This window comes from Phyllobates terribilis, unplaced genomic scaffold, assembly GCF_046119375.1.
Source record: "Phyllobates terribilis strain yellow unplaced genomic scaffold, ASM4611937v1 Scaffold_343__1_contigs__length_2019054, whole genome shotgun sequence".
NCBI lineage: Eukaryota > Metazoa > Chordata > Amphibia > Anura > Dendrobatidae > Phyllobates > Phyllobates terribilis.
Window position 1 is genome coordinate 919,156 of NW_027363103.1, and position 9,206 is coordinate 928,361.

The following is a 9,206-nucleotide window of genomic DNA, read 5'->3' on the forward strand; positions in this document are numbered from 1 at the left end:
ATCTTTGAGGGGTATAGTTTCCAAAATGGGGACACTTGTGGGGGAGCTCCACTGTTTAGGCACATCACGGGCTCTCCAAACGCGACATGGTGTCCGCTAACAAATTGAATGGAAAATCGGCTCAAATTGTTAGCGGACGCCATGTTGCGTTTGGAGAGCCCCTGTGTGTCCAAACATTGGAGCTCCCCCACAAGTGACCCCATTTTGGAAACTAGACCCCCCAAGGCACCTATCTAGATGCATAGTGAGCACTTAGAACCCCCAGGTGCTTCACAAATTGATTCGTAAAAATGAAAAAGTGAAAATAAAACACTTTTTCATTTTTATGAATCAATTTGTGAAGCACCTGGGGTTCCAAGTGCTCACTATGAATCTAGATAGGTGCCTTGGGGGGTCTAGTTTCCAAAATGGGGTCACTTGTGGGGGAGCTCCTATGTTTGGGCACACAGGGACTCTCTAAATGCAACATGGTATCCGCTAACAAATTGAATGGAAAATCGGCTCAAATTGTTAGCGGACACCACACTGCGTTTGGAGAGCCCCTCTGTGCCCAAACTTTGGAGCTCCCCCACAAGTGACCCCATTTTGGAAACTAGACCCCCCAAGGCACCTTTCTAGATGCATAGTGAGCACTTGGAACCTGCAGGTGCTTCACAAATTGATTCGTAAAAATGAAAAAGTGAAAAAAAAAACACTTTTTCATTTTTATGAATCAATTTGTGAAGCACCTGGGGTTCCAAGTGCTCACTATGAATCTAGATAGGTGCCTTGGGGGGTCTAGTTTCCAAAATGGGGTCACTTGTGGGGGAGCTCCAATGTTTGGGCACACAGGGACTCTCTAAATGCAACATGGTATCCGCTAACAAGTTAAATGGAAAATCGGCTCAAATTGTTAGCGGACACCACATTGCGTTTGGAGAGCCCCTCTGTGCCCAAACTTTGGAGCTCCCCCACAAGTGACCCCATTTTGGAAACTAGACCCCCCAAGGCACCTTTCTAGATGCATAGTGAGCACTTGGAACCCCCAGGTGCTTCACAAATTGATTCGTAAAAATGAAAAAGTGAAAAAAAAAACACTTTTTCATTTTTATGAATCAATTTGTGAAGCACCTGGGGTTCCAAGTGCTCACTATGAATCTAGATAGGTGCCTTGGGGGGTCTAGTTTCCAAAATGGGGTCACTTGTGGGGGAGCTCCAATGTTTGGGCACACAGGGACTCTCCAAATGCAACATGATATCCGCTAACAAATTGTCGGCTCAAATTGTTAGCGGATATCATGTTGCATTTGGAGAGTCCCTGTGTGCCCAAACATTGGAGCTCCTCCACAAGTGACCCCATTTTGGAAACTAGACCCCCCAAGGCACCTATCTAGATGCATAGTGAGCACTTGGAACCCCTAGGTGCTTCACAAATTAATTCGTAAAAATGAAAAAGTGTTTTTTTTTTCACTTTTTCATTATTACGAATCAATTTGTGAAGCACCTGGGGGTTCCAAGTGCTCACTATGCATCTAGAAAGGTGCCTTGGGGGGTCTAGTTTCCAAAATGGGGTCACTTGTGGGGGAGCTCCAAAGTTTGGGCACAGAGGGGCTCTCCAAACGCAATGTGGCGTCCGCTAACAATTTGAGCCGATTTTCCATTCAATTTGTTAGCGGATACCATGTTGCATTTAGAGAGTCCCTGTGTGCCCAAACATTGGAGCTCCCCCACAAGTGACCCCATTTTGGAAACTAGACCCCCCAAGGCACCTATCTAGATGCATAGTGAGCACTTGGAACCCCTAGGTGCTTCACAAATTGATTCGTAAAAATGAAAAAGTGTTTTTTTTTTCACTTTTTCATTATTACGAATCAATTTGTGAAGCACCTGGGGGTTCCAAGTGCTCACTATGCATCTAGAAAGGTGTCTTGGGGGGTCTAGTTTCCAAAATGGGGTCACTTGTGGGGGAGCTCCAAAGTTTGGGCACAGAGAAGCTCTCCAAACGCAATGTGGTGTCCGCTAACAATTTGAGCCGATTTTCCATTCAATTTGTTAGCGGATACCATGTTGCATTTAGAGAGTCCCTGTGTGCCCAAACATTGGAGCTCTCCCACAAGTGACCCCATTTTGGAAACTAGACCCCCCAAGGCACCTATCTAGATGCATAGTGAGCAGTTGGAACCCCCAGGTGCTTCACAAATTGATTCATAAAAATGAAAAAGTGTTTTTTTTTTCACTTTTTCATTGTTACGAATCAATTTGTGAAGCACCTGGGGGTTCCAAGTGCTCACTATGCATCTAGATAGGTGCCTTGGGGGGTCTAGTTTCCAAAATGGGGTCACTTGTGGGGGAGCTCCAATGTTTGGGCACACAGCAGCTCTCAAAACGCAACATGGTGTCGCTAACAATTTGAGCCAATTTTGCGTTAAATTTGTTAGCGGACACCATGTTGCATTTAGAGAGCCGCTGTGTGCCCAAATATTGGAGCTCCCCCACAAGTGACCCCATTTTGGAAACTAGACCACCCAAGGCACCTATCTAGATGCATAGTGAGCACTTGGAACCCTCAGGTGCTTCACAAATTGATTCATACAAATGAAAAAGTGTTTTTTTTTTCACTTTTTCATTGTTACGAATCAATTTGTGAAGCACCTGGGGGTTCCAAGTGCTCACTATGCATCTAGATAGGTGCCTTGGGGGGTCTAGTTTCCAAAATGGGGTCACTTGTGGGGGAGCTCCAATGTTTGGGCACACAGGGACTCTCTAAATGCAACATGGTGTCCTCTAACAAATTTAACGGAAAATCGGCTCAAATTGTTAGCGACACCATGTTGCGTTTGGAGAGCCGCTGTGTGCCCAAACATTGGAGCTCCCCCACAAGTGACCCCATTTTGGAAACTAGACCCCCCAAGGCACCTATCTAGATGCATTGTGAGCACTTGGAACACTCAGGTGCTTCACAAATTGATTCATAAAAATGAAAAAGTGTTTTTTTTTTTCACTTTTTCATTGTTACGAATCAATTTGTGAAGCACCTGGGGGTTCCAAGTGCTCACTATGCATCTAGAAAGGTGCCTTGGGGGGTCTAGTTTCCAAAATGGGGTCACTTGTGGGGGAGCTCCAAAGTTTGGGCACACATGGGCTCTCCAAACACAACATGGCGTCCGCTAATTATTCAAGCAAATTTTACAATCAAAAAGTCAAATAGCGCTCCTTCCCTTCCGAGCCCTGCCGTGCGCCCAAACAGTATTTTTTCCCCAAATATTGGGTATCTGCATGCCCAGGGGAAATTGCACAACAAATTTTGGGGTCCATTTTTTCTTGTTACCCCTGTGAAAATAAAAAAAATTGGGTCTAAATTAACATTTTTGTGAAAAAAGTTAAATGTTCATTTTTTTCTTCCACATTCAAAAAATTCCTGTGAAGCACCTGAAGGGTTAATAAAGTTCTTGAATGTGGTTTTGAGCACCTTGAGGGGTGCAGTTTTTAGAATGGTGTCACTTTTGGGTATTTTCTGTCATAAAGACCTCTCAAAGTGACTTCAAATGTGATGTGGTCCCTAAAAAAATGGTTTTGTAAATTTTGTTGGAAAAATGAGAAATCGCTGGTCAACTTTTAACCCTTATAGCTCCCTAACAAAAAAAAATTTTGGTTCCAAAATTGTGCTGATGTAAAGTAGACATGTGGGAAATGTTATTTATTAACTCTTTTGTGTGACATATCGCTCTGATTTCAGGGCTTAAAAATTCAAATTTTGAAAATTGCAAAATTTTCAAAATTTTCGCCAAATTTCCGTTTTTTTCACAAATAAACGCAAGTGATATCGAAGAAATTTTTCCACAATCATGAAGTACAATATGTCACGAAAAAACAATCTCAGAATCAGGGGGATCCGTTGAAGCGTTCGAGAGTAATTACCTCATAAAGTGACAGTGGTCAGAATTGTAAAAATTGGCCCGGTCATTAACGTGCAAACCACCCGCGGGGCTTAAGGGGTTAAAATGGGGATAAAAGTGTCCTGTCAGGGATAAAACTTCCCAATTCTGATCAGGGCAGTTTCCAATGGTCGGACCCAAACGATCATTAAGTTATCACCAATCCTGAGGAGCCCATGGATCGGTGATAACTTGTTTTCACCAAAGAAGCCCTTTAATGCAAACGACCGTAATTGTCCATCCCAGTTGTGCTGTGCGCACAGTAGATGTGCAGGAGCCGCCTGTGTTTTACAGTCGAGGTCCCACTATAACGGGGATAACGGCTATCAGGTATCTGCATCTAGCTGTAGGGTGGGCCCCAGTCTCCCCAGTCCGACGCTGTGGGCAAATATAACCTGTCTGGGCAATTGTAGCCAATTTTGCTGCAAAAAAAGAAAAGTCTTTTTACCTTTTTAACCATAACTTTCAATGTCTTGGATAAATGTGTAACCCTTTATTAAATTCTGCCTTTATTATGGGGATCTCATGGTAGTAGAGCATACCAGAGGTTGACTATATTTTATTTTTTATTTATTTATTTTTTACTGAAAGATCCACGTAAAGAAAAAAAAAAAGTAAAAAAAAATGGAAACCAAAAGAAAATAAACAGACCACACCTTTTTGGTAAATTTTTATACTTTGAGCAGCCTGATGATATAAGCTGGTGCAGGTCACTAATCAGACAAATCCACATGAATGAGTGTAAGAAGTGAATGCAGCACTCACCGCTATAATAAAACATTGTATTCCATCATTAATAACCATCAGCTTCTCACAGAGGGAGGTCGGCGAGTGGTAGATACAGCGCATTGTGAAAGGATTTGGCCCCCTTGAACTTTTCTACCTTTTGCCACATTTCTGGCTTCAAACATAAAGATATAAAATTCAAATTTTTTTGGGAAGAATCAACAAGTGGGAATGAAATTTATTGGATATTTTAAACTTAAAAATAAAAAATGAAAAGTGGGGCGTGCAATATTATTCGGCCCCTTTACTTTCAGTGCAGCAAACTCACTCCAGAAGTTCAGTGAGGATCTCTGAATGATCCAATGTTGTCCTAAATGACTGGTAACGATAACTAGAATCCACTGATCCAATGTTGTCCTAAATGACTGGTAACGATAACTAGAATCCACCTGTGTGTAATCAAGTCTCTGTATAAATTCACCTGCTCTGTGATAGTCTCAGGGTTCTGTTTCAAGTGCAGAGAGCACCATGAAGACCAAGGAACACACCAGGCAGGTCCGAGATACTGTTGTGGCGAAGTTCAAAGCCGGATTTGGATACAAAAAGATTTCCCAAGTTTTAAACATCTCAAGGAGCACTGTGCAAGCGATCATATTGAAATGGAAGGAGTATCAGACCAATGCTAATCTACCAAGACCCGGCCGTCCCTCTAAACCAGTGTTTCCCAAACTCCAGTCCTCACGGACCACCACAGGTCATGTTTTCAGGATTTCCTTAGTATTGCATAGGTGATGGAAGTATCATCAAGGCATCAGGAATTTTCTCACCTGTGCAATACTATGGAAATCCTGAAAACATGACCTGTGGGGTCTGTGAGGACTGGAGTATGGGAAACACTGCTCTAAACTTTCATCTCGAACAAGGAGAAGACTGATCAGAGATGCCGCCAAAAGGCCGATGATCACTCTGGATGAACTGCAGAGATCTATAGCTGAGGTGGGTTAGTCTGTCCATAGGACAACAATCAGTTATACACTGCACAAATCTGGGCTTTATGGAAGAATGGCAAGAAGAAAGCCATTTCTCAAAGATATCTATAAAAAGTCTCGTTTGAAGTTTGCCACAAGCCATCTGGGAGACACACCAAACATGTGGAATAAGGTGCTCTGGTCAGATGAAACCAAAATCAAACTTTTTGGCCACAATGCAAAACAATATGTTTGGCGTAAAAGCAACACAGCTCATCACCCTCAAAACACCATCCCCACTGTCGAACATGGTGGTGGCAGCATCATGGTTTGGGCCTGCTTTTCTTCAGCAGGGACAGAGAAGTTGGTTAAAATTGATGGGAAGATGGATGGAGCCAAATACAGGACCATTCTGGAAGAAAACCTGTTGGAGTCTGCAAAAGACCTGAGACTGGGACGGAAATTTATCTTCCAACAAGACAATGATCCCAAACATAAAGCAAAATCTACAATGGAATGGTTCAAAAATAAACATATCCAGGTGTTAGAATGGCCAAGTCAAAGTCCAGACCTGAATCCAATCGAGAATCTGTGGAAAGAGCTGAAAACTGCTGTTCACAAACGCCCTCCATCCAACCTCAATGAGCTCGAGCTGTTTTGCAAGGAAGTATGGGCAAGAATTTCAGCCTCTCGATGTGCAAAACTGATAGAGACATACCCCAAGCGACTTGCAGCTCTAATCGCAGCAAAAGGTGGCGCTACAAAGTATTAACTCAAGGGGGCCGAATAATATTGCACGCCCCACTTTTCAGTTTTTAATTTGTTAAAAAAGTTTAAAATAGCAAATAAATTTCATTCCACTTCACGATTGTGTCCCACTTGTTGTTGATTCTTCCCCCAAAAAATAGAATTTTATATCTTTATGTTTGAAGCCAGAAATGTGGCAAAAGGTAGAAAAGTTCAAGGGGGCCAAATCCTTTCACAATGCAGTGTATAGGCGACGGCAGTGCTGTGTATCTGCAGGATTCCAGGCCAGTATCTGCCACCCGCTGTATCTCCCATGGGAGAAGCTCTGGGATTTTATTACAGGGAAACTGTCATCAGGTTTTTGCCATGTAATCTAAAAGCAACAAGTCGGGCAGAGGACCTTATCCCAGCGATGTGTCACTTGCTGGTCTGCATGATGGCATTTTGATATAATCCCTCTTTTATCTGCTGCAGATCTAGCAGTTCCCTGAATTCACAGATTATGTAGAGACCAATGCGGGAAAGTTACCCCAAATGTTCTAGAAGTCAGCACTGGATTTTCTGCTTTCAGATCACCTCACAGACCAATGTAAGTTAAGGGACAAGTTCACATGACTGTTTATCCCACTGTTTTTTTAAAGAAATTCGCCATTAAAACTCATGCATACAGTACAAAAAGAAATAGATGCCACAACCAGGGCCGGCTCCAGGATTTCATGGGCCCCGGGCAAAAGTCTCAGTGGGCCCCTTTCACACCTTCCACGATTCATGATGCACAGGAATATAGGTATAGTACAATGCTAAAGATTTCACTTACTTCTCACATTACATGAGTGATATCTATTGTAAAGTCTACAACAGCTCAGAAACCGGCGAATCTTCCCAGCGCACAGTGCAGACCAGACAATATAGTCCTCTATACAGTATTATGGGCCCCACGTAGTCCTCCATATACAGTATTATGGGCACCACGTGGTCCTCCATATACAGTATTATGGGCACAACGTGGTCCTCCATACAGTATTATGGGCACCACGTGGTCCTCCATATACAGTATTATGGGCACCACATGGTCCTGCATCCAGTACTATGGGCACCATATATTGCTCCATACAGAATAACGGACCGTATATAATGCTCCATACAGTATGATCCCCATATATTGCTCCATTCAGTATAATGGATCCCATATATTGCTCCATAAAGTAAAATGAGCCCCATATATTGCTCCATACATAATGGGTACCATATAATGCTCCATACAGAATAATGGAGCCCAAATATTGCTCCATACAGTATGGGCCCTATATATTGCTCCATAAATAGTGGGACCAATATATTGCTCCATAAAGAATAGGCCCCATATAATGCTCCATAGATAATGGGCCCTATATAATACTCCATACATAATGGGCCCCATATATTGTTCAATAGATAATGAGCCCCATATAATACTACATACATAATGAGCCCCATATATTGTTCAATAGATAATAAGCCCTATATAATACTCCATACATAATGGGCCCCATATATTGTTCAATAGATAATGAGCCCCATATAATACTCATAACATAAAAAAAAAAATCAAATACTCACCGCTCCATGCTGGAAGCAGGCCTGTCTCATCAGCGTCTTCTGACTCTCTGCACTGGGACTGCTCAGCAGAGGGCGCTCTGTAGTGACGTCATTGCGCCCTCTGTCCTGAGATGTCACAGAGTAAGAAGACGCAGAAGACAGAGGAGCAGCAGAGGAACAGGGAGAGGTAAGTATTGCAAACAGTTTAAAGCACTGGGGAAGGCCCAGTGCAAGTGCCCATTCGCTGGCATCAGGCCCCGCTGACTCATGGGCCCCATAGCGCGCTGGTGTCCCAGAGGGTGAGTGGGCCCCCTGCTCGCTCAGGGCCCAGGCACTTGCCCGGGTGGTGATGCCGGCCCTGGGTACAACACATACGGCACCCGTTTTTAACTGATCCGCTGCAATGATTATGTAGGAAACTGTATTCATTTACAATCATCCACAGCGTGAGAGAAAACAGCTACAACATTACTGAATAAACAGAAACCCTGCAAGTATAAGAAAATTATTTTATTAAAAATATTTTGCATATCAATCCAGTTTGAAAAAAAATAACTCATTAAGCATTTTTTGCAACGTAGCAGTCCACATCTGACAGACTCCTGTAACTCTGGACACAGTATAATAGTGTGGCCGCTGTTCTCTAGCAGGACCCTCTAATGATAGAAGCAGGACGGCATACTGGATCTCGCACAACGCTACCTGCATGCCATCTGATTGGCTACTGTAAGTGCTCCAGCCGTATAAAGATCACTATGTATACAATATACTCCGAAAAGATGTCAGTGATTACTGTGAAGTCAAAATATTGTGCCCCCATTGAGCAGGAATGATTAGAGATGGACAAGCTCCAGTCTGCAGACAGTCAGTGATGGCGGAGAGCTGATCATCTTTACTCGCTGCTCATTAGGAAAGTGGTCGCTTTCTGAAACCATTTGACTGTGAACTCGGCGTCAGACGGCATTATGTAAGAGGCCAATGTCTGAGTGGTTTTTGTGTCCATTTGTCCTTCCTCTGTTCTTTCTGCCAAAAGATCCTCACCCATAACCTAAGGATTAAAATAAAGTTGAATTGTTACTAATATTTTTTTACATTTAGCACATGAATTGAATTTCATAAATTAAAAGAAAACTTTCCCTCCGATGTCCACAAAACTGAGCGCCACTACATAAGCCACAAATAGTCTCCCCTCTCTCTCCCAGTCTGTGCAGCGGACGGGAACCATTTAAATGGGTGCAGGGCCGATTTTAGATAAAGTGGGGCCCTGGGGAAA